Source organism: Phyllobates terribilis, unplaced genomic scaffold (assembly GCF_046119375.1).
Source record: "Phyllobates terribilis strain yellow unplaced genomic scaffold, ASM4611937v1 Scaffold_10__3_contigs__length_209671492, whole genome shotgun sequence".
NCBI lineage: Eukaryota > Metazoa > Chordata > Amphibia > Anura > Dendrobatidae > Phyllobates > Phyllobates terribilis.
In genome coordinates this window covers 188,311,824-188,338,757 of record NW_027362770.1, presented here as the reverse complement: position 1 = coordinate 188,338,757, position 26,934 = coordinate 188,311,824, and the positions used below count along the sequence as shown (strand labels likewise).

The following is a 26,934-nucleotide window of genomic DNA, read 5'->3' as shown; positions in this document are numbered from 1 at the left end:
AACATAGTGTCAAAAATGTACCAGACAATCTTAAAGACACCTTCATGTACTTGAGGGGATTATATGGACACATGACAAGATCTGAAGGAAAGTTGATTTTATTTCCATTTAAACCATCATAAAATGTGAGGAGTGTAAAGCAGGCACATTTTTTTTTAAAATGGACAATATTACCCAGAACATGGTGATTTTATTGTTAAGTGCATGACTTTCATCCTAACTCATAAATGTATTTTTATATAAAGACAAATTTCTTTACAAACATGGGGGACCGCGATGGGGGCCACATTCTCACCATGTTATGTTAATTTATATGCAGGCTAATCTTAATCTTTCATGATGGCGTTCTTGGCGTGAATCTGTGAATCTGGTCCTTCGTAAAATGTTTATTGATGATGTAATATTTTTTTGGAAGGGATCTAAGGATTAGTGAAGATCAAAGAGGTTTTCCTCTAGTAGGACAACCCCTTCTAGATCTGAATGTTTGCCCCGTGAAAATAAAAACACATACTCACCTCCTGTGCTGGTGCTGTTCCAGCGGTATCGCACTTGTACTCCTGGGGTTCACGTTCAGTTGTTATGAGATGGGAGCCCTGTGCCTAATTAGCGTTGGCGTCACTGTCCCCGCCTTTCGACATATACATAATCAATAGAGTGTGAGAGCTGCGTCTGGCTGTTCACTTCCTCTACATTACTAATATGTTCAAAGGCGGGGACAGTGACGCCAGAGGTGATTTTTCACAGGGCTCACATGACAGAACAAACTCACGTGAGCCCTGGGAACATGAATGCCGACACCGCTAAAAACGGCGCTGACATGGGAGGTGAGTCTAAGTGTTTTTATTTTCGAGGGGGCAAACATTCAGATTGAGAAGGGGTTATTCTAGTAGTGGGCAACCCCTTTATTATCTATTTTTTTTCTTAAATTTACTCGAGCATATAGTAAATAATCTGTGAACTTTTTGGATCTCACTATATACGTGTCTGAGAATTAGATAATTGCTAATTTTATCTACAAACATGGGGAACCGCGATGGGCAACAGATTCATGCCAAGTTATGCTAATTTATATATGGAATAGTTACATGAAGTTATGTTACCTGGCAGCATTCTTGGTGCGGGCCTGGTCCTTTGGAAAAGATTTATCAACGATATGCTATTTATTTGAAAGGGATCTGTTGATACCTTGAAAGTGGAGAAGATTAACAGGAATTCTATTATTGTATTTACCCCAACATATAGATCAACATCTGTGAACTTTTTGGATCTCACTGTAAACATATCAGAAAATAAATTTTAACTAGGAGTTGTAGGAACGAAATAGATTCCAATGGTTATATATTTTTTTATCCAGTCCCTAAGGGACAATTGATTAGAGCCAGACAAAATAATACAGACATAAAGGAATATGTGGAGGAAGCTGTAAAGATCAAATTTTTTTCCAAAGCAAGGGTTCCTTGTCACACTTGTTCTATGTGAACTAAACTTGATGATAAAATATTTCCTCAGTTATGAACACAGAAGGCAAAAATATTTTTCAGATGAGAGACATTATTACATGTTCCACAGTAGGAGTTATTTATATTATTTGTTGTCCTTGTGCTAAATTATTTATAGTCAGGAGAGAAATGCAAAAGAAAAGAATGGAACATTTCAATAGTATTGCGAAAAAGTTCTTATATAAGATGTTGTATACTGGACAACACAACATAGTTACCTCCTGTGCTATAACCCAGAGCTGCACTCACTATTCTGCTGGTGCAGTCACTGCGTACATACATTACATTACTGATCCTGAGTTACCTCCTGTATTATACTCCAGAGCTGCACTCACTATTCTGCTGGTGCAGTCACTGTGTACATACATTACATTACTGATCCTGAGTTACATCCTGTATTATACCCCAGAGCTGCACTCACTATTCTGCTGGAGCAGTCACTGTGTACATACATTACATTACTGATCCTGAGTTACATCCTGTATTATACTCCAGAGCTGCACTCACTATTCTGCTAGTGCAGTCACTGTGTACATACATTACATTACTGATCCTGAGTTACATCCTGTATTATACTCCAGAGCTGCACTCACTATTCTGCTGGTGCAGTCACTGTGTACATACATTACATTACTGATCCTGAGTTACATCCTGTATTATACTCCAGAGCTGCACTCACTATTCTGCTAGTGCAGTCACTGTGTACATACATTACATTACTGATCCTGAGTTACATCCTGTATTATACTCCAGAGCTACACTCACTATTCTGCTGGTGCAGTCACTGTGTACATACATTACATTACTGATCCTGAGTTACATCCTGTATTATACTCCAGAGCTGCACTCACTATTCTGCTGGTGCAGTCACTGTGTACATACATTACATTACTGATCCTGAGTTACCTCCTGTATTATACTCCAGAGCTACACTCACAATTATGCTGGTGCAGTCACTGTGTACATACATTACATTACTGATCCTGAGTTACATCCTGTATTATACTCCAGAGCTGCACTCACTATTCTGCTGGTGCAGTCACTGTGTACATACATTTCATTACAGATCCTGAGTTACATCCTGTATTATACTCCAGAGCTGCACTCACTATTCTGCTGGTGCAGTCACTGTGTACATACATTACATTACTGATCCTGAGTTACATCCTCTATTATACTCCAGAGCTGCACTCACTATTCTGCTGGTGCAGTCACTGTGTACATACATTACATTACTGACCCTGAGTTACATCCTGTATTATACTCCAGAGCTGCACTCACTATTCTGCAGGTGCAGTCACTGTGTACATACATTACATTACTGATCCTGAGTTACATCCTCTATTATACTCCAGAGCTGCACTCACTATTCTGCTGGTGCAGTCACTGTGTACATACATTACATTACTGACCCTGAGTTACATCCTGTATTATACTCCAGAGCTGCACTCACTATTCTGCTGGTGCAGTCACTGTATACATACATTACATTACTGATCCTGAGTTACATCCTCTATTATACTCCAGAGCTGCACTCACTATTCTGCTGGTGCAGTCACTGTGTACATACATTACATTACTGACCCTGAGTTACATCCTGTATTATACTCCAGAGCTGCACTCACTATTCTGCTGGTGCAGTCACTGTGTACATACATTACATTACTGATCCTGAGTTACATCCTCTATTATACTCCAGAGCTGCACTCACTATTCTGCTGGTGCAGTCACTGTGTACATACATTACATTACTGACCCTGAGTTACATCCTGTATTATACTCCAGAGCTGCACTAACTATTCTGCTGGTGCAGTCACTGTGTACATACATTACATTACTGATCCTGAGTTACATCCTGTATTATACCCCAGAGCTGCACACACTATTCTGCTGGTGCAGTCACTGTGTACATACATTACATTACTGATCCTGAGTTACCTCCTGTATTATACTCCAGAGCTACACTCACTATTCAGATGGTGCCGTCACTGTGTACATACATTACATTACTGATCCTGAGTTACCTCCTGTATTATACTCCAGAGCTGCACTCACTATTCTGCTGGTGCAGTCACTGTGTACATACATTACATTACTGATCCTGAGTTACATCCTGTATTATCCCCCAGAGCTGCACTCACTATTCTGCAGGTGCAGTCACTGTGTACATACATTACATTACTGATCCTGAGTTACATCCTGTATTATACTCCAGAGCTGCACTCACTATTCTGCTGGTGCAGTCACTGTGTACATACATTACTGATCCTGAGTTACATCCTGTATTATACTCCAGAGCTGCACTCACTATTCTGCTGCTGCAGTCACTGTGTGCATACATTACATTACTGATCCTGAGTTACCTCCTGTATTATACTCCAGAGCTGCACTCACTATTCTGCTGGTGCAGTCACTGTGTACATACATTACTGATCCTGAGTTACATCCTGTATTATACTCCAGAGCTGCACTCACAATTCTGCTGGTGCAGTCACTGTGTACATACATTACATTACTGATCCTGAGTTACCTCCTGTATTATACTCCAGAGCTGCACTCACTATTCTGCTGGTGCAGTCACTGTGTACATACATTACTGATCCTGAGTTACATCCTGTATTATACTCCAGAGCTGCACTCACAATTCTGCTGGTGCAGTCACTGTGTACATACATTACATTACTGATCCTGAGTTACATCCTGTATTATCCCCCAGAGCTGCACTCACTATTCTGCAGGTGCAGTCACTGTGTACATACATTACATTACTGATCCTGAGCTCCCTCCTGTATTATACTCCAGAGCTGCACTCACTATTCTGCTGGTGCGGTCACTGTGTACATACATTACATTACTGATCCTGAGTTACATCCTGTATTATACTCCAGAGCTGCACTCACTATTCTGCTGGTGCAGTCACTGTGTACATACATTACTGATCCTGAGTTACATCCTGTATTATACTCCAGAGCTGCACTCACTATTCTGCTGCTGCAGTCACTGTGTGCATACATTACATTACTGATCCTGAGTTACCTCCTGTATTATACTCCAGAGCTGCACTCACTATTCTGCTGGTGCAGTCACTGTGTACATACATTACTGATCCTGAGTTACATCCTGTATTATACTCCAGAGCTGCACTCACAATTATGCTGGTGCAGTCACTGTGTACATACATTACATTACTGATCCTGAGTTACCTCCTGTATTATACTCCAGAGCTGCACTCACTATTCTGCTGGTGCAGTCACTGTGTACATACATTACTGATCCTGAGTTACATCCTGTATTATACTCCAGAGCTGCACTCACAATTCTGCTGGTGCAGTCACTGTGTACATACATTACATTACTGATCCTGAGTTACATCCTGTATTATCCCCCAGAGCTGCACTCACTATTCTGCAGGTGCAGTCACTGTGTACATACATTACATTACTGATCCTGAGCTCCCTCCTGTATTGTACTCCAGAGCTGCACTCACTATTCTGCTGGTGCGGTCACTGTGTACATACATTACATTACTGATCCTGAGTTACATCCTGTATTATACTCCAGAGCTGCACTCACTATTCTGCTGGTGCAGTCACTGTGTACATACATTACTGATCCTGAGTTACATCCTGTATTATACTCCAGAGCTGCACTCACTATTCTGCTGCTGCAGTCACTGTGTGCATACATTACATTACTGATCCTGAGTTACCTCCTGTATTATACTCCAGAGCTGCACTCACTATTCTGCTGGTGCAGTCACTGTGTACATACATTACTGATCCTGAGTTACATCCTGTATTATACTCCAGAGCTGCACTCACAATTCTGCTGGTGCAGTCACTGTGTACATACATTACATTACTGATCCTGAGTTACCTCCTGTATTATACTCCAGAGCTGCACTCACTATTCTGCTGGTGCAGTCACTGTGTACATACATTACTGATCCTGAGTTACATCCTGTATTATACTCCAGAGCTGCACTCACAATTCTGCTGGTGCAGTCACTGTGTACATACATTACATTACTGATCCTGAGTTACATCCTGTATTATCCCCCAGAGCTGCACTCACTATTCTGCAGGTGCAGTCACTGTGTACATACATTACATTACTGATCCTGAGCTCCCTCCTGTATTATACTCCAGAGCTGCACTCACTATTCTGCTGGTGCGGTCACTGTGTACATACATTACATTACTGATCCTGAGTTACATCCTGTATTATACCCCAGAGCTGCACTCACTATTCTGCTGGTGCAGTCACTGTGTGCATACATTACATTACTGATCCTGAGTTACATCCTGTATTATACTCCAGAGCTGCACTCACTATTCTGCTGGTGCAGTCACTGTGTGCATACATTACATTACTGATCCTGAGTTACATCCTGTATTATACTCCAGAGCTGCACTCACTATTCTGCTGGTGCAGTCACTGTGTGCATACATTACATTACTGATCCTGAGTTACATCCTGTATTATACTCCAGAGCTGCACTCACTATTCTGCTGGTGCAGTCACTGTGTACATACATTACATTACTGATCCGGAGTTACATCCTGTATTATACTCCAGAGCTGCACTCACTATCCAGCTGGTGCAGTCACTGTGTACATACATTACATTACTGATCCTGAGTTACATCCTGTATTATACTCCAGAGCTGCACTCACTATTCTGCTGGAGCAGTCACTGTGTACATACATTACATTACTGATCCTGAGTTACATCCTGTATTATACTCCAGAGCTGCACTCACTATTCTGCTGGTGCAGTCACTGTGTGCATACATTACATTACTGATCCTGAGTTACATCCTGTATTATACTCCAGAGCTGCACTCACTATTCTGCTGGTGCAGTCACTGTGTACATACATTACATTACTGATCCGGAGTTACATCCTGTATTATACTCCAGAGCTGCACTCACTATCCAGCTGGTGCAGTCACTGTGTACGTACATTACATTACTGATCCTGAGTTACATCCTGTATTATACTCCAGAGCTGCACTCACTATTCTGCTGGAGCAGTCACTGTGTACATACATTACATTACTGATCCTGAGTTACCTCCTGTATTATACTCCAGAGCTGCACTCACTATTCTGCTGCTCCAGCCGCTCCCTCTCTCCTCACACACATATTATACATATACACAATAATAACTATCTACACTGTGACATCTGGTCCGGTTACCAAACAAATAATAACAATATAATAAACAATAACCGACAAATTATATACAAACTAATATATACATTCTTTTTTTTTCTTTTTTTAAATAAATAAAATAAATGCTAACTATACAAATATATACAAGACAAAACAAACCCCCCACACTGGAGCCCACCAGTCCCTCCCCGGCACTGACCTGAGAGCTGGTCCTGCGCCTCATGCCTCAGTCCATGTCCAACGTCCATAGGGCAGATCAGGCAGTGCCAGTTTTTCACCCAAATAACCAGTGTCCCACAAGATGAACCCACCTCCCCCCTTTTCCCTCCACCCAACCTAACACCTCCACCCAAACCCATATATACAATATATACAGAAACACACAATACAATAACCACAACTGACAAAGCCCAAGTTCGGCGCCTGCAGCCCTACATCACTGTCTACTGATCAATAAAACAAAAATCTATGGTGTCAGCAGCAGCCCACCACCAGGAGAGGAGACGACCAGACTAGGGCACACTAAAAGAAAAGCCCCTCCAGAGGAGAGCGGCCCTCCGTGTACCCAGTCTCTCATACTCCAGAGAACGCACCTTCACCAGGTCACCGAGTATGGTCCTAAACACATCGTCCACTGGGAGGATTTTCCGCTGCGTCGATACTAAGCACCGTGCGTTCCACGTGTGATACCTAACCACTGCGCTAACTAGAAAAAAGGTGCAGCGGTCCCGACCACCCAGGTCCCCGAATGCTCCATAGGCCCATTCCGCATAAGAGAGACCGGCCAGCCGGGGCCAGCCAATGGAGGCGCCCACCCTGTTGTACTCCTCTGTGTTAAAGGGACAACAAAGCAGGAAGTGGTCCATGCTTTCAAGCATGGTACCACAATGCTCCCGAGGACAGTTCCTGTCCTCAGAGCTCCTACACTTCAGATTGTCCCTCACACACAGTTTCCCATGGAAACAGCGACAAGCCAAGTCCCAAACCTTCGAGGGGATCCTGATAGAATTCAAAAGATGCAGACCCACCCCAAGATCCCGACTTGGGCAATCCCTGAGCATCAGAGGCCTCTGAAAATGGGTCAACAGAACCCTTTTGTCAAGGAGCTTCCTTGGCAGAGTCCTGACCTCCCACATTCCCAGAACTCACCGGCGAATTACCTTCAGAACCACGGTAGCGTAAGCTGGGAGATGTCCATGCGGTGTGCGGAGATCCTTCACTTGCCCTCCTGTCTCCCATTCCTGGAAGAAAGGCTGAAACCATCCCTTACAGGAGAATACCCACGGAGGAGCCCTCTCTTTCCAGAGGTTTGCAATATTGATCTTAATGAAGGTATTCACAATGAATACCACAGGGTTGACCATACCCAACCCTCCTAGTCTCCTCGTACGGTAAGTGACCTCCCTCTTGACCAGGTTCAGTCTATTCCCCCATAACAGTTGAAAGAACAAACTGTAGACCCGAGTCCAGAGAGGCTCCGGCAAGATGCACACACTGCCCAGATAGATCAGCAAAGGGAGCAGGTAAGTTTTGATCAGGTTTACCCTTTCCCTTAGGGTCAAAGACCAACCCTTCCATTGGTTCACCTTCTGAGTGGCGATCTCTAGCCTGCTGTCCCAATTTTGTTTGGGGTAATCCCCCTGGCCAAATTCGATGCCAAGAACTTTTGCAGAGACTTTGGGTTCTGGAAGGGTGTCCGGGAGACCAAAACCAGGATCTCCTCCTCCCAGCCAGAGACTCTCACACTTATCCCAGTTGATCTTAGACCCGGATGCCTCCGAGTAGCAATTTACCTCTGACATCAGCCATTCTGCCTCCCCATCAGAGGAAACAAAAACGGTGACGTCATCGGCATACGCCACCACTCTCAGAGTGGCTTCCGGTGCTGCCCGGTCCATCCCGATCCCAGTCAACGGTCCACGCTCCACCCTCCTAAGAAGCGGGTCAATCGCAAACACGTACAGTAGCGGGCTCAAGGGGCAACCCTGGCGAACACCACACCCAACCTCAAAAGAGCTACCAATCCAACCGTTCACAAGCCTGAAACTCTCTGCCCCAGCGTACAAGGTCTTAAGCCAATCAACGAACCCCCCCGGCAGGCCATACCTCAGAAGGACAGACCAGAGGTACTCATGATTAACCTGATCAAACGCTTTTGCCTGGTCCAATGACAGCATGTACCCCTTCCAGTGACCAGCCCTACCCTGCTACACCGCCTCTCGGACACAGAGTACAGCACTAATTGTACTGCGGCCCAGAACAGAGCAATGCTGGGCCCCCGAAAGGAGCTGGGGTGCAAATTTCACCAGCCGATTAAACAGCACCTTTGCCAAAACCTTCCTGTCTGCATTGAGAAGCGCTATGGGACGTCAGTTCTCAATGCAAGATGGGTCCTTACCCTTAGACAAGATGATCAGGGCAGACCTCCTCATTGACTTTGGCAGAGTGCCCGAGGAAAGACACTCATTGAATACCTCAGTCAAGAGGGGAACCAAGGCGTCCTTAAAGGTCTTATAGAATTCAGATGTTAAGCCATCTGGACCGGGAGATTTCTTTAGGGCAAGCCCTTCAATCGCCAACTTAACTTCCTCTTCCCTGATCATCTCTGTCAAAACACTAAGAGAGGGGTCTACCCCTGGTTCGGGGACGGCTTCAGCCAGAAAAGCCGACATCTCATCCCAATCCAGATCCCTCTTCCCCAAGAGGTGCGAGTAGAAGGCTCTGACGACCTCCAGGATCCCTGATCTGGATCTTTTCAGGGACCCCGCAGTGTCAACCAGTCCTGTAACAACTTTACTATTCACTGACATCTTGCAGTTTCTGTAAGGGTCGGGCGAGCGGTACTTCCCGTAATCCCTCTCAAAAACCAAAGATGCGTGTCTATCATACTGACACCTCATTAGCAAAGATTTCACTCTGGAGATCTCCTCGTGGCTACCTCCAGTTGAGACAAGATGCTCGAGTTTCCTCCTCAGGCCCTGATACAGGCGATACCTGTCCAGGCTCCTGAGGCTCGAGAGCTGGCGGAAGAATCTCGCCACCCTTTTCTTGAACATCTCCCACCACTCTGACTTACTACTACAAAGATCCAGTAAGGGTACCTGGCTCTGAAGAAAATCCTCAAAGGACTGTCTTATCTCCGCTTCTTCCAAGAGAGATGAATTGAGCCTCCAAAAGCCTCTTCCCATCCGGGGGGTCTCTGTAACATTCAGGGAAAACAAAATCAAACAGTGATCGGAGAACTCCACCTCAACAACAGATACTGCTGAAGAGACGGCTTCCTCCTTTAAATAAAACCTGTCTATCCTGGACCTACAGTTACCTCTATGATAGGTGAACCCCTCGTGGCCTGGGGTGTGCCGGATGTGGACATCCACCAGGCGAGCCTCACTAGCTATACTATTAAGGGCGACGCTATCATAAGTCAGCTTGTCTCTGGAACCTCCTCTATCCCGGGGCCTCGTGACAGTGTTGAAGTCCCCTCCAAAGACGACCTGCCGACTCGTAAAAAGGTAGGGCTTGATCCTCGTAAAGAGACACTTCCGGTCCCACTTAGATTGGGGACCATAAATGTTAATGAGCCGAAGCTCCTGTCCCTTCATGAGGACATCTAATATCAGGCACCTCCCCATTTCTAACTCAATAACCCGTCGGCATTCTACTGGTGCGGTAAAAAGGACCGCCACTCCGCTATACGGCTCGGCCGCAAGAGACCAATAGGAGGGCCCGAGTCTCCACTCCCTCTTAGCTATAAACACCTCTGCCATATTTGGCAGCCTGGTCTCTTGCAAAAAGAAAATGTCAGCTTTAACTCGGCTGAGAAAATCAAAGGCCGCAAATCTAGCCATATTTGACTTAATGCTGGCGACATTAATGGACGCCAGCGTCAACGGAGTGGGTACCGCCATCATTGGTGATTGAGTTAGACGGCTTTCCTCTTCCCACTCCCCTTATCCTCTGCCTCAGAGGAGGAATCCTTCTCCCTCTTTAATGACACAGAGGTGTCCATTCCAGCATTTTTCCTTCTTTTCTCGTCCTCGTCTCCGGACTCTGGGCCAGTCCCTCCCCCCAAGGACCTTGCATCCCCAGGAGAAGGAGACTCGGCGCCCCCTGTAAGTTCCACTGAAGCCGGAACCTCACCCTCAGCCTCCTCCTCAGAGGAAGAGATGTTATCAAGGGCTTGGAACCGGTTAGAAAGACCAACCAGAGGGGAGTCGGTTTTACCTTCCTTGGTCAGAGCCCCTTCTTTTTCTTCTTTTTGGTGCCGAGTTTACGCTTGTTCTCTAGCCACCACTTATTATCCTCATCCATACTTTCATAATGGGAGGATTCTGAGGCAGAGGCAGTTTCCTCCCTGTGGATCCTCCTGACCTCCTCATCCAACTCATCATCCCTCGGGGCCTCAGCAGCAAGACTGGCATCCAGGACAGGGGCTGCCCCGGTAGTCTGGGGCTCGCCCCGCTCCCTCTCCTGTCTGCGCTTGTCTAGACGCCTCAGCTGGGCAGGCGTCTTTTTATTGCTTTTCTTCCCTGGCCCCTCAGCTCCCCCACCCCTGCTAGTACCCTCCCCAGCAGAATCGGCCTCACGGCTTTCTCCCACCGGGGTCTCGACTGCATTAGCGAAGGAGCGAGGACAACGGCTGAATGGGTGACCTAACTCACCACACAGGTGGCACCTAATCTCCACACAAGAGGCAGCAAGATGGCCGACACCCCCACACAACGCGCATTTCTGCACAGTGCAGTTTGCACTGAAGTGTGTGGGGTCGCCGCACCTGTGACAGAGCTTCGGTTGCCCCTGGTAGAAGACCAGGATACGATCCCTACCCAGGAAGGCAGACGATGGAATGTGGGCAACTGTACCACCTGAACGCCTAAGTTTTACCATAAACGTCCAGGCCCCTGACCAGATACCAAACTCGTTGCGGTTTTTCTTTGGCATCTCCACCACCTCTCCATACCGACCAAGCCACGTCATGATGTCATAGCAAGAAAGCGACTCGTTACGAGTCATCACGGTCACTTTCTTGATCTGGTTTTGGCGAGACACTGCCTGAACGGCAAAGTCTCGCCAGCCGGGCTCATTTTTTGCCAACTCATAATTCGTCCAGAAGAGCTCAAGCCCCTCTGGACGAACAAAGCTGACATCAAACTCAGGCATGGAATAGGGATGTATCAAGGCGTAGATGTCAATCGCCTTGAAGCCCATCCTCAGCAGGAGCTCCACAACTTTAGACCTTGGAGGACATGCATCACTGCCCCTCCACCGAAGACGGACCACATTCCTACGCACACTGCCTGGCCCGGCTGTTGGGAGGGACCACACTGTATCCCCCCCTTTTTGCTCTCGGAAGGCCCCGAGGCCATGCCTCTCTATCCAGAAGGATAGATCAATCTCTCGACCCTCTACCATTAGTGATCTCTCCCCCTTCTTTAGAGCCTCCAGAAGGCACCGTTGCAACCTGCCGTCCCCAAAGCCCGGAGACAAGGAGGATGCCCTATTTGCCCCGGAGGTGACACTGGCATAACTCTGGACAGGTGTTGCCACCCCCGGGGGGGCAACCGGACCAGTGACCACATCAGCCCCAACAGCATCACCATTACCCACCTTCATCTCACCCTCCACCAAACCAGCAACCACACCACTAGACAATGAATTAGCCTCATTCACCCCCACCACCACATTCATTCCTGCTGGACCAGTAACAATGGTGGATGACATTTTGACCTCCGCATCAGGCACAAGGGGCTCAGTCACCTCCATAGAACTGGAGGCGACCTCACCCCCGGTCTTATGTGTGCCCTCCACATCATCGGTCGTTAATTTCCGCTGTTTGGCATTCGGTATAATGTGCCGCTGATCTTTAGCTGCTGTTAGGCGCCGCTGATCTTTAGCATCAGCATCTTCCGGACCAGCGACGCCAACACAAAATAGCACTTTCGTGGGAGGACCGGAGCGCTCAGCCCCGACAGCCCCCTCACACTGCCGCCGCTTCTCAACTAAGTGATCAGAGGCAACAGCATTCAGAGGCGCCGAGGCTACCGGAGCTGCCCCCGACACCGGGCTGCTCCCCCCTCCCACTGAGGAGCGCACCACAGCATTGTGGCCTGATGGAAAGCCCACTGCCGGGCCGCCCTCACTGTCCAGCCTCTCGGCTGATGCACCTCCTGCTGTGTCCCCACTACTACAAGCAGAGACGGAGCTCTGCGCCTCACTACCACGCTCTGTAATCTCCCCGCGCCTTTGCACCGGATCCACAGCAGAACCCGGGCTGGGCTGGGCAACGGGGCTTATACAGCGAGCTGAGCCTGCCGCCGACTCAGGGGGTACAGGGAGGGGGGCATAGACATAGCTTACCGCTTCCTGCAGCTTTGGCTTGGTCTTCTTTGCCTTTTTGTGGCCCCCAGGTGCCTCTTCTGGTAGAGATGGAAGTTTTGGAGGCACACTGGGGACTCCAGGAGCTTAATCTCTGCCATTAGCGCCCCTCCCTGGCCGCTGCTGTCACTGTCCTCCCCAGAGCCGGCAGAACTGCGACCGGATGTCACTGTCGCCTGTCCTGCAGGGAGCTCGCTGCACGTGGCCTGCGGGTGACTTTGCAGGCTGCCAGGTGGGGCTTCCTGCTGGTCATCATCACTCTCATCATCCACCTGGCTCTCAGGCTGCAGCCCCATCTGCCTTTGCTCTCTGGTATCAGCCATTTCTCTGTAGCGGTCTTCATTTATTAGCTTTTCCTTGAATGGACCACTCTGCTCCCTGATGTCAGCTTTCCTAAGTTCCAGGAGATTAATTTCACTGGTCAGTCACTTTACCTCGGCTTGGAGTTTTGTCTTCCTTGGTTTGGAGGCCCCTGCAGCTTTTGCGCTTGTGCAGCGCAGCTCCTCCCGAAGTCTCCTGACCAGCTTACTCGCATCTTCATACTCACGGAGGTGGATCATGACCCGGGAGGCATAGGTGGACACAGACTCCCGGGGTCCCTGCAGTGCCCAACCCCCCTCCGGGAGGTCGGCCTCACCTCCGTGAGCACTCAGCTTTCCTCCGGAAGGAGCGCCATCATGCACGCCGCTGTCAGGCTTTTCCTCCATGCTAGAAGCCTTGCGGCTTCTAGGGGTCTCCACAATCCCGGGGGGAGTAGGAGCCACATTGCTGCGACTCCTGGTGGAGCGTCTCACCCCCGAGTCCTCTGATGTGCAGGCCGGTTGCAGGTTTCTTCTGCCCCCCGCCGGCCTGGTTCGGGAAGCAGAAGCCTGAGGCTTGGCTCCTTCACTCAGCCCAGAAACCCGCTTCCTCCCTGGGTATGAGAGAGAGCAGGTTCCCAGGTGGAGAGGTGTTGGTTTCTCAGAGATCAGGAGCACACAGCAGGATCTGCAGCCACCACACCCGTAATCACCACACTGACTAGCAGCTGATCAGAGCTGCACCAAGTATGCTGCTGGTGCAGTCACTGTGTACATACATTACATTACTGATCCTGAGTTACATCCTGTATTATACTCCAGAGCTGCACTCACTATTCTGCTGGTGCAGTCACTGTGTACATACATTACATTACTCATCCTGAGTTACATCCTGTATTATACTCCAGAGCTGCACTCACTATTCTGCTGGCACTGTGTAACCTGCAGGCAGTGTAGTGCGGTGTTGCCTGGGATGGGTATGATCACCTGTTGGCTCAGTGAGGAGATTGATCACTGTTAGTTGTCAGCGACATTTTTCATGTCAGGTTAAAGGTCACTTTATCCAACATTCAGATGACAGATGAAGCAGCGGATTCCTGACTTCTCCTAATCCTTCCCAGTTTAAATGTGTGAAAGTCATTTATACCGAGAGTGAAGAAAAGGTTACTGCGCTCAATCCTCCTGTCAGATCTGAGCTATTTCTGTTCTCTGTAAAGTCTTACAAGATGGTTCCCACGACACTGCGAATCTGCTGTAATAAGACCGAGGCGTCACATTATATTATGTGATATGTCCGACCCCAGTGCTGACAAATACCAAGACTAGTAACCCACCGTAAGAGGAGGGACATATCGTTATATTCTTGTACATAGGGGCAGTATTTTAGTAGTTATATTCTTGTACATAGGAGCAGTATTATAGTAGTTATATTCTTGTACATAGGAGCAGTATTATAGTAGTTATATACTTGTATATAGGGGGCAGTATTATAGTAGTTATATTCTTGTACATAGGGGGCAGTATTATAGTAGTTATATTCTTGTACATAGGGGGCAGTATTATAGTAGTTATATTCTTGTACATAGGGGGCAGTATTATAGTAGTTATATTCTTGTACATAGGAGCAGTATTATAGTAGTTATATTCTTGTATATAGGGGGCAGTATTATAGTAGTTATATACTTGTACATAGGGATAGTATTATAGTAGTTATATTCTTGTACATAGGGGCCGTATTATAATAGTTATATTCTTGTACATGGGGGGAAGTATTATAGTAGTTATATTCTTGTACATAGGAGCGGTATTATAGTAGTTATATTCTTGTACATAGGGGGCAGTATTATAGTAGTTATATTCTTGTACATAGGGGGCAGTATTATAGTAGTTATATTCTTGTACATAGGGGCAGTATTATAGTAGTTATATTCTTGTACATAGGAGCAGTATTATAATAGTTATATTCTTGCACTTAGGGGGCAGTATTATAGTAGTTATATTCTTGTACATAGGAGCAGTATTATAGTAGTTATATTCTTGTACATAGGAGCAGTATTATAGTAGTTATATTCTTGTACATAGGAGCAGTATTAGAGTAGTTATATTCTTGTACATAGGGGCAGTATTTTAGTAGTTATATTCTTGTACATAGGAGCAGTATTATAGTAGTTATATTCTTGTACATAGGGGGCAGTATTATAGTAGTTATATTCTTGTACATAGGAGCAGTATTATAGTAGTTATATTCTTGTACATAGGGAGCAGTATTATAGTAGTTATATTCTTGTACATAGGGGCAGTATTATATTAGTTATATTCTTGTACATAGGGGGCAGTATTATAGTAGTTATATTCTTGTACATAGGGGGCAATATTAGAGTAGTTATATTCTTGTACATAGGGGGCAGTATTATAGTAGTTATATTCTTGAACATAGGGGGCAGTATTATAGTAGTAATATTCTTGTACATAGGAGCAGTATTATAGTAATATTCTAGTACATAGGGGCAGTATTATAGTAGATATATTCTTGTACATAGGACCAGTATTATAGTAGTTATATTCTTGTACATAGAAGCAGTATTGTAGTAGTTATATTACTGTACATAGGGGGCAGTATTATAGTAGTTATATTCTTGTACATAGGAGCAGTATTATAGTAGTTATATTCTTGTACATAGGGAGCAGTATTATAGTAATATTCTAGTACATAGGGGCAGTATTATAGTAGATATATTCTTGTACATAGGACCAGTATTATAGTAGTTATATTCTTGTACATAGAAGCAGTATTGTAGTAGTTATATTACTGTACATAGGGGGCAGTATTATAGTAGTTATATTCTTGTACATAGGAGCAGTATTATAGTAGTTATATTCTTGTACATAGGAGCAGTATTATAGTAATATTCTAGTACATAGGGGCAGTATTATAGTAGATATATTCTTGTACATAGGACCAGTATTATAGTAGTTATATTCTTGTACATAGAAGCAGTATTGTAGTAGTTATATTACTGTACATAGGGGGCAGTATTATAGTAGTTATATTCTTGTACATAGGAGCAGTATTATAGTAGTTATATTCTTGTACATAGGGAGCAGTATTATAGTAGTTATATTCTTGTACATAGGGGCAGTATTATAGTAGTTATATTCTTGTACACAGGGGGCAGTATTATAGTAGTTATATTCTTGCACATAGGGGCAGTATTATAGTAGTTCTATTCTTGTACATAGGGGGCAGTATTATAGTAGTTCTATTCTTGTACACAGGGGGCAGTATTATAGTAGTTATATTCTTGGACATAGGGGCAGTATTATAGTAGTTATATTCTTGTACATAGGGGGCAGTATTATAGTAGTTCTATTCTTGTACATAGGGGGCAGTGTTATAGTAGTTATATTCTTGCACATAGGGGCAGTATTATAGTAGTTATATTCTTGTACATAGGGGCAGTATTATAGTAGTTATATTCTTGTACACAGGGGGCAGTATTATAGTAGTTATATTCTTGCACATAGGGGCAGTATTATAGTAGTTATATTTTTGTACATAGGGGGCAGTATTATAGTAGTTCTATTCTTGTACATAGGGGCAGTATTATAGTAGTTATATTCTTGTACATAGGAGCAGTATTATAGTAGTTATATTCTTGCACATAGGGGCAGTATTATAGTAGTTATATTCTTGTACATAGGGGGCAGTATTATAGTAGTTCTATTCTTGTACATAGGGGGCAATATTATAGTAGTTCTATTCTTGTACATAGGGGCAATATTATAGTAGTTATATTCTTGTACATAGGAGCAGTATTATAGTAGTTATATTCTTGTACATAGGAGCAGTATTATAGTAGTTATATTCTTGTACATAGGAGCAGTATTATAGTAGTTATATTCTTGTACATAGGAGCAGTATTATAGTAGTTATATTCTTGTACATAGGAGCAGTATTATAGTAGTTATATCCTTGTACATAGGGGGCAGTATTATAGTAGTTATATTCTTGTACATAGGAGGCAGTATTATAGTAGTTATATTCTTGTACATAGGAGCAGTATTATAGTAGTTATATTCTTGTACATAGGGGCAGTATTATAGTAGTTATATTCTTGTACATAGGGGGCAGTATTATAGTAGTTATATTCTTGTACATAGGGGGCAGTATTATAGTAGTTATATTCTTGTACATAGGAGCAGTATTATAGCAGTTATATTCTTGTACATAGGGGGCAGTATTATAGTAGTTATATTCTTGTACATAGGGGCAGTATTATAGTAGTTATATTCTTGTACATAGGAGCAGTATTATAGTAGTTATATTCTTGTACATAGGGGGCAGTATTATAGTAGTTATATTCTTGTACATAGAGGGCAGTATTATAGTAGTTATATTCTTGTACATAGGAGCAGTATTATAGTAGTTATATTCTTGTACATAGGAGCAGTATTATAGTAGTTATATTCTTGTACATAGGGGCAGTATTATAGTAGTTATATTCTTGTACATAGGAGCAGTATTATAGTAGTTATATTCTTGCACATAGGGGCAGTATTATAGTAGTTATATTCTTGTACATAGGGGGCAGTATTATAGTAGTTCTATTCTTGTACATAGGGGGCAATATTATAGTAGTTCTATTCTTGTACATAGGGGCAATATTATAGTAGTTATATTCTTGTACATAGGAGCAGTATTATAGTAGTTATATTCTTGTACATAGGAGCAGTATTATAGTAGTTATATTCTTGTACATAGGAGCAGTATTATAGTAGTTATATTCTTGTACATAGGAGCAGTATTATAGTAGTTATATTCTTGTACATAGGAGCAGTATTATAGTAGTTATATCCTTGTACATAGGGGGCAGTATTATAGTAGTTATATTCTTGTACATAGGAGGCAGTATTATAGTAGTTATATTCTTGTACATAGGAGCAGTATTATAGTAGTTATATTCTTGTACATAGGGGCAGTATTATAGTAGTTATATTCTTGTACATAGGGGGCAGTATTATAGTAGTTATATTCTTGTACATAGGGGGCAGTATTATAGTAGTTATATTCTTGTACATAGGAGCAGTATTATAGCAGTTATATTCTTGTACATAGGGGGCAGTATTATAGTAGTTATATTCTTGTACATAGGGGCAGTATTATAGTAGTTATATTCTTGTACATAGGAGCAGTATTATAGTAGTTATATTCTTGTACATAGGGGGCAGTATTATAGTAGTTATATTCTTGTACATAGAGGGCAGTATTATAGTAGTTATATTCTTGTACATAGGGGGCAGTATTATAGTAGTTATATTCTTGTACATAGGAGCAGTATTATAGCAGTTATATTCTTGTACATAGGGGGCAGTATTATAGTAGTTATATTCTTGTACATAGGGGCAGTATTATAGTAGTTATATTCTTGTACATAGGGGGCAGTATTATAGTAGTTATATTCTTGTACATAGCGGGCAGTATTATAGTAGTTATATTCTTGTACATAGGAGCAGTATTATAGTAGTTATATTCTTGTACATAGGGGGCAGTATTATAGTAGTTATATTCTTGTACATAGGGGCAGTATTATAGTAGTTATATTCTTGTACATAGGGAGCAGTATTATAGTAGTTATATTCTTGTACATAGGGGCAGCATTATATTAGTTATATTCTTGTACATAGGGGGCAGTATTATAGTAGTTATATTCTTGTACATAGGGGGCAATATTAGAGTAGTTATATTCTTGTACATAGGGGGCAGTATTATAGTAGTTATATTCTTGTACATAGGGGGCAGTATTATAGTAGTTATATTCTTGTACATAGGAGCAGTATTATAGTAGTTTTATTCTTGTACATAGGAGCAGTATTATAGTAATATTCTAGTACATAGGGGCAGTATTATAGTAGATATATTCTTGTACATAGGACCAGTATTATAGTAGTTATATTCTTGTACATAGGAGCAGTATTGTAGTAGTTATATTACTGTACATAGGGGGCAGTATTATAGTAGTTATATTCTTGTACATAGGAGCAGTATTATAGTAGTTATATTCTTGTACATAGGGAGCAGTATTATAGTAGTTATATTCTTGTACATAGGGGCAGTATTATAGTAGTTATATTCTTGTACACAGGGGGCAGTGTTATAGTAGTTATATTCTTGCACATAGGGGCAGTATTATAGTAGTTATATTCTTGTACATAGGGGGCAGTATTATAGTAGTTCTATTCTTGTACATAGGGGCAGTATTATAGTAGTTATATTCTTGTACACAGGGGGCAGTATTATAGTAGTTATATTCTTGGACATAGGGGCAGTATTATAGTAGTTCTATTCTTGTACATAGGGGGCAGTATTATAGTAGTTCTATTCTTGTACATAGGGGGCAGTATTATAGTAGTTATATTCTTGCACATAGGGGCAGTATTATAGTAGTTATATTCTTGTACATAGGGAGCAGTATTATAGTAGTTATATTCTTGTACATAGGGGCAGTATTATAGTAGTTATATTCTTGTACACAGGGGGCAGTATTATAGTAGTTATATTCTTGCACATAGGGGCAGTATTATAGTAGTTATATTTTTGTACATAGGGGGCAGTATTATAGTAGTTCTATTCTTGTACATAGGGGGCAGTATTATAGTAGTTATATTCTTGTACATAGGAGCAGTATTATAGTAGTTATATTCTTGCACATAGGGGCAGTATTATAGTAGTTATATTCTTGTACATAGGGGGCAGTATTATAGTAGTTCTATTCTTGTACATAGGGGGCAATATTATAGTAGTTCTATTCTTGTACATAGGGGGCAATATTATAGTAGTTATATTCTTGTACATAGGAGCAGTATTATAGTAGTTATATTCTTGTACATAGGAGCAGTATTATAGTAGTTATATTCTTGTACATAGGAGCAGTATTATAGTAGTTATATTCTTGTACATAGGAGCAGTATTATAGTAGTTATATTCTTGTACATAGGAGCAGTATTATAGTAGTTATATCCTTGTACATAGGGGGCAGTATTATAGTAGTTATATTCTTGTACATAGGAGGCAGTATTATAGTAGTTATATTCTTGTACATAGGAGCAGTATTATAGTAGTTATATTCTTGTACATAGGGGCAGTATTATAGTAGTTATATTCTTGTACATAGGGGGCAGTATTATAGTAGTTATATTCTTGTACATAGAGGGCAGTATTATAGTAGTTATATTCTTGTACATAGGGGGCAGTATTATAGTAGTTATATTCTTGTACATAGGAGCAGTATTATAGCAGTTATATTCTTGTACATAGGGGGCAGTATTATAGTAGTTATATTCTTGTACATAGGGGCAGTATTATAGTAGTTATATTCTTGTACATAGGAGCAGTATTATAGTAGTTATATTCTTGTACATAGGAGCAGTATTATAGTAGTTATATTCTTGTACATAGGAGCAGTATTATAGTAGTTATATTCTTGTACATAGGAGCAGTATTATAGTAGTTATATTCTTGTACATAGGAGCAGTATTATAGTAGTTATATCCTTGTACATAGGGGGCAGTATTATAGTAGTTATATTCTTGTACATAGGAGGCAGTATTATAGTAGTTATATTCTTGTACATAGGAGCAGTATTATAGTAGTTATATTCTTGTACATAGGGGCAGTATTATAGTAGTTATATTCTTGTACATAGGGGGCAGTATTATAGTAGTTATATTCTTGTACATAGGGGGCAGTATTATAGTAGTTATATTCTTGTACATAGGAGCAGTATTATAGCAGTTATATTCTTGTACATAGGGGGCAGTATTATAGTAGTTATATTCTTGTACATAGGGGCAGTATTATAGTAGTTATATTCTTGTACATAGGAGCAGTATTATAGTAGTTATATTCTTGTACATAGGGGGCAGTATTATAGTAGTTATATTCTTGTACATAGAGGGCAGTATTATAGTAGTTATATTCTTGTACATAGGGGGCAGTATTATAGTAGTTATATTCTTGTACATAGGAGCAGTATTATAGCAGTTATATTCTTGTACATAGGGGGCAGTATTATAGTAGTTATATTCTTGTACATAGGGGCAGTATTATAGTAGTTATATTCTTGTACATAGGGGGCAGTATTATAGTAGTTATATTCTTGTACATAGCGGGCAGTATTATAGTAGTTATATTCTTGTACATAGGAGCAGTATTATAGTAGTTATATTCTTGTACATAGGGGGCAGTATTATAGTAGTTATATTCTTGTACATAGGGGCAGTATTATAGTAGTTATATTCTTGTACATAGGGAGCAGTATTATAGTAGTTATATTCTTGTACATAGGGGCAGCATTATATTAGTTATATTCTTGTACATAGGGGGCAGTATTATAGTAGTTATATTCTTGTACATAGGGGGCAATATTAGAGTAGTTATATTCTTGTACATAGGGGGCAGTATTATAGTAGTTATATTCTTGTACATAGGGGGCAGTATTATAGTAGTTATATTCTTGTACATAGGAGCAGTATTATAGTAGTTTTATTCTTGTACATAGGAGCAGTATTATAGTAATATTCTAGTACATAGGGGCAGTATTATAGTAGATATATTCTTGTACATAGGACCAGTATTATAGTAGTTATATTCTTGTACATAGGAGCAGTATTGTAGTAGTTATATTACTGTACATAGGGGGCAGTATTATAGTAGTTATATTCTTGTACATAGGAGCAGTATTATAGTAGTTATATTCTTGTACATAGGGAGCAGTATTATAGTAGTTATATTCTTGTACATAGGGGCAGTATTATAGTAGTTATATTCTTGTACACAGGGGGCAGTGTTATAGTAGTTATATTCTTGCACATAGGGGCAGTATTATAGTAGTTATATTCTTGTACATAGGGGGCAGTATTATAGTAGTTCTATTCTTGTACATAGGGGCAGTATTATAGTAGTTATATTCTTGTACACAGGGGGCAGTATTATAGTAGTTATATTCTTGGACATAGGGGCAGTATTATAGTAGTTCTATTCTTGTACATAGGGGGCAGTATTATAGTAGTTCTATTCTTGTACATAGGGGGCAGTATTATAGTAGTTATATTCTTGCACATAGGGGCAGTATTATAGTAGTTATATTCTTGTACATAGGGAGCAGTATTATAGTAGTTATATTCTTGTACATAGGGGCAGTATTATAGTAGTTATATTCTTGTACACAGGGGGCAGTATTATAGTAGTTATATTCTTGCACATAGGGGCAGTATTATAGTAGTTATATTTTTGTACATAGGGGGCAGTATTATAGTAGTTCTATTCTTGTACATAGGGGGCAGTATTATAGTAGTTATATTCTTGTACATAGGAGCAGTATTATAGTAGTTATATTCTTGCACATAGGGGCAGTATTATAGTAGTTATATTCTTGTACATAGGGGGCAGTATTATAGTAGTTCTATTCTTGTACATAGGGGGCAATATTATAGTAGTTCTATTCTTGTACATAGGGGGCAATATTATAGTAGTTATATTCTTGTACATAGGAGCAGTATTATAGTAGTTATATTCTTGTACATAGGAGCAGTATTATAGTAGTTATATTCTTGTACATAGGAGCAGTATTATAGTAGTTATATTCTTGTACATAGGAGCAGTATTATAGTAGTTATATTCTTGTACATAGGAGCAGTATTATAGTAGTTATATCCTTGTACATAGGGGGCAGTATTATAGTAGTTATATTCTTGTACATAGGAGGCAGTATTATAGTAGTTATATTCTTGTACATAGGAGCAGTATTATAGTAGTTATATTCTTGTACATAGGGGCAGTATTATAGTAGTTATATTCTTGTACATAGGGGGCAGTATTATAGTAGTTATATTCTTGTACATAGAGGGCAGTATTATAGTAGTTATATTCTTGTACATAGGGGGCAGTATTATAGTAGTTATATTCTTGTACATAGGAGCAGTATTATAGCAGTTATATTCTTGTACATAGGGGGCAGTATTATAGTAGTTATATTCTTGTACATAGGGGCAGTATTATAGTAGTTATATTCTTGTACATAGGGGGCAGTATTATAGTAGTTATATTCTTGTACATAGCGGGCAGTATTATAGTAGTTATATTCTTGTACATAGGAGCAGTATTATAGTAGTTATATTCTTGTACATAGGGGGCAGTATTATAGTAGTTATATTCTTGTACATAGGGGCAGTATTATAGTAGTTATATTCTTGTACATACGGGGCAGTATTATAGTAGTTATATTCTTGTACATAGGGGGCAGTATTATAGTAGTTATATTCTTGTACATAGGGGGCAGTATTATAGTAGTTCTATTCTTGTCCATAGGAGAGGATAGACGTGTGCTTGAGAGCTCTCAGCAGGGCGGAGGCTTCTGACCCAGGTGGAGGGGAGGGGAGCTGGGCTGATGATCCAGGGAAAGCCCCTGGTCTGGAGTCGGGCCTGCAGCCTGCACCTGATGGTAATGGAAAGCTGGAGATGGTGGCTGGTGAGTCTTCTAAACCTGCTTGTTATGTTGGAGGATTAAATGCTAAAGTTACAAGGCAAAGTATATTTAAGCTGGAATTGCATATCAGCAAACTAAAAGAAGAAATTAAGAAAGAGACTGATCCTAAGGTAAAGCTGATGAACTGCAAGTGTCTGGATGATTGCAGCCGAGAGCTGCTGATCAGGAAAGAAAAACTGGAGAAAGGTTTAATCTCTGTGCCCAGAAAGGAGACTTGGGCTAAAGAGAAAAAGAAGGAATCCAGAGCCCAGACTGTGAGCAGAAAACGCTTCATAGGGAATAAGGACATTAAATATAAAACTGTGTACAGCATTGTGGAGCAGGGAAGCCCAGTGAGAAGTGCAGCGCTGATATCAGGGGCACAATGTGAGGGGTCCGAGACACCAGAAAGTGCTGCAGAGGAAAGTGTGCCAGCAAACGAGGGGTTAACTGCAGTGACCTCTCTATGCAGCAATGAAGTGAGCTCAGCTGCTGAGAGTGAGAAAGAAAGTGCACCCTGTACTGATACTGTGAGTGAGACCCCCCTCAGCGCTGTGAGTGAGACCCCGCTCACTGGTGCTAGTGAATGTCTGTCTACAGCAAATAATACAAATGTTATAATGGACTCTGAACCCTCCATGTCAGTGACTGGAGACAATACTGTGCAGCAATCAGTGGTGATGGACTCTATGTCATGTGTGTCAGTGGATGGAGACCACACTGCAGTGGTAATGGACTCTGAGCCCTCCATGTCAGTGACTGGAGATAATACTGTGCAGCAATCAGTGGTGATGGACTCTATGTCATGTGTGTCAGTGGATGGAGACCACACTGCAGGGGTAATGGACTCTGAGCCCTCCATGTCAGTGACTGGAGACAATACTGTGCAGCAATCAGTGGTGATGGACTCTATGTCATGTATGTCAGTGGATGGAGACCACACTGCAGGGTAATGGACTCTGAACCCTCCATGTCAGTGACTGGAGACAATACTGTGCAGCAATCAGTGGTGATGGACTCTATGTCATGTATGTCAGCGGATGGAGACCACACTGCAGGGGTAATGGACTCTGAACCCTCCATGTCAGTGACTGGAGACAATACTGTGCAGCAATCAGTGGTGATGGACTCTATGTCATGTGTGTCAGTGGATGGAGACCACACTGCAGGGGTAATGGACTCTGAGCCCTCCATGTCAGTGACTGGAGATAATACTGTGCAGCAATCAGTGGTGATGGACTCTATGTCATGTGTGTCAGCGGATAGAGACCACACTGCAGTGGTGATGGACTCTATGTCATGTGTGTCAGTGGATGGAGACCACACTGCAGGGGTAATGGACTCTGAACCCTCCATGTCAGTGACTGGAGATAATACTGTGCAGCAATCAGTGGTAATGGACTCTATGTCATGTGTGTCAGCGGATAGAGACCACACTGCAGGGGTAATGGACTCTGAGCCCTCCATGTCAGTGAATGGAGACAATACTGTGCAGCAATCAGTGGTGATGGACTCTATGTCATGTGTGTCAGCGGATGGAGACCACACTGCAGGGGTAATGGACTCTGAACCCTCCATGTCAGTGACTGGAGATAATACTGTGCAGCAATCAGTGGTAATGGACTCTATGTCATGTGTGTCAGCGGATAGAGACCACACTGCAGTGGTGATGGACTCTATGTCATGTGTGTCAGTGGATGGAGACCACACTGCAGGGGTAATGGACTCTGAACCCTCCATGTCAGTGACTGGAGATAATACTGTGCAGCAATCAGTGGTGATGGACTCTATGTCATGTGTGTCAGTGGATGGAGACCACACTGCAGGGGTAATGGACTCTGAACCCTCCATGTCAGTGACTGGAGATAATACTGTGCAGCAATCAGTGGTGATGGACTCTATGTCATGTATGTCAGTGGATGGAGACCACACTGCAGGGGTAATGGACTCTGAGCCCTCCATGTCAGTGACTGGAGATAATACTGTGCAGCAATCAGTGGTAATGGACTCTATGTCATGTGTGTCAGTGGATGGAGACCACACTGCAGGGGTAATGGACTCTGAGCCCTCCATGTCAGTGACTGGAGATAATACTGTGCAGCAATCAGTGGTGATGGACTCTATGTCATGTATGTCAGTGGATGGAGACCACACTGCAGGGGTAATGGACTCTGAGCCCTCCATGTCAGTGACTGGAGATAATACTGTGCAGCAATCAGTGGTGATGGACTCTATGTCATGTATGTCAGTGGATGGAGACCACACTGCAGGGGTAATGGACTCTGAGCCCCCCATGTCAGTGACTGGAGATAATACTGTGCAGCAATCAGTGGTGATAGACTCTATGTCATGTGTGTCAGTGGATGGAGACCACACTGCAGGGGTAATGGACTCTGAGCCCCCCATGTCAGTGACTGGAGATAATACTGTGCAGCAATCAGTGGTGATGGACTCTATGTCATGTATGTCAGTGGATGGAGACCACACTGCAGGGGTAATGGACTCTGAGCCCTCCATGTCAGTGACTGGAGATAATACTGTGCAGCAATCAGTGGTGATGGACTCTATGTCATGTATGTCAGTGGATGGAGACCACACTGCAGGGGTAATGGACTCTGAACCCTCCATGTCAGTGACTGGAGACAATACTGTGCAGCAATCAGTGGTGATGGACTCTATGTCATGTGTGTCAGTGGATGGAGACCACACTGCAGGGGTAATGGACTCTGAGCCCTCCATGTCAGTGACTGGAGACAATACTGTGCAGCAATCAGTGGTAATGGACTCTATGTCATGTATGTCAGCGGATGGAGACCACACTGCAGTGGTAATGGACTCTGAGCCCTCCATGTCAGTGACTGGAGATAATACTGTGCAGCAATCAGTGGTGATGGACTCTATGTCATGTGTGTCAGTGGATGGAGACCACACTGCAGGGGTAATGGACTCTGAGCCCTCCATGTCAGTGACTGGAGATAATACTGTGCAGCAATCAGTGGTGATGGACTCTATGTCATGTATGTCAGTGGATGGAGACCACACTGCAGGGGTAATGGACTCT

General features: G+C 42.7%; 1 long non-coding RNA gene across 1 annotated transcript in view; it reads left to right on the top strand.

The window, feature by feature from the left end:
- Window positions 1-749: 749 nt before the first annotated feature.
- LOC141164274 (uncharacterized) overlaps window positions 750-26,934 on the top strand; it is a 272,067-nt gene continuing 245,882 nt past the window's right edge. The window contains exons 1-2 of the long non-coding RNA XR_012250892.1: window positions 750-824; window positions 23,717-23,876. This is a non-coding gene — a long non-coding RNA (uncharacterized lncRNA). The remainder of the gene's footprint in view (window positions 825-23,716; window positions 23,877-26,934) is intronic.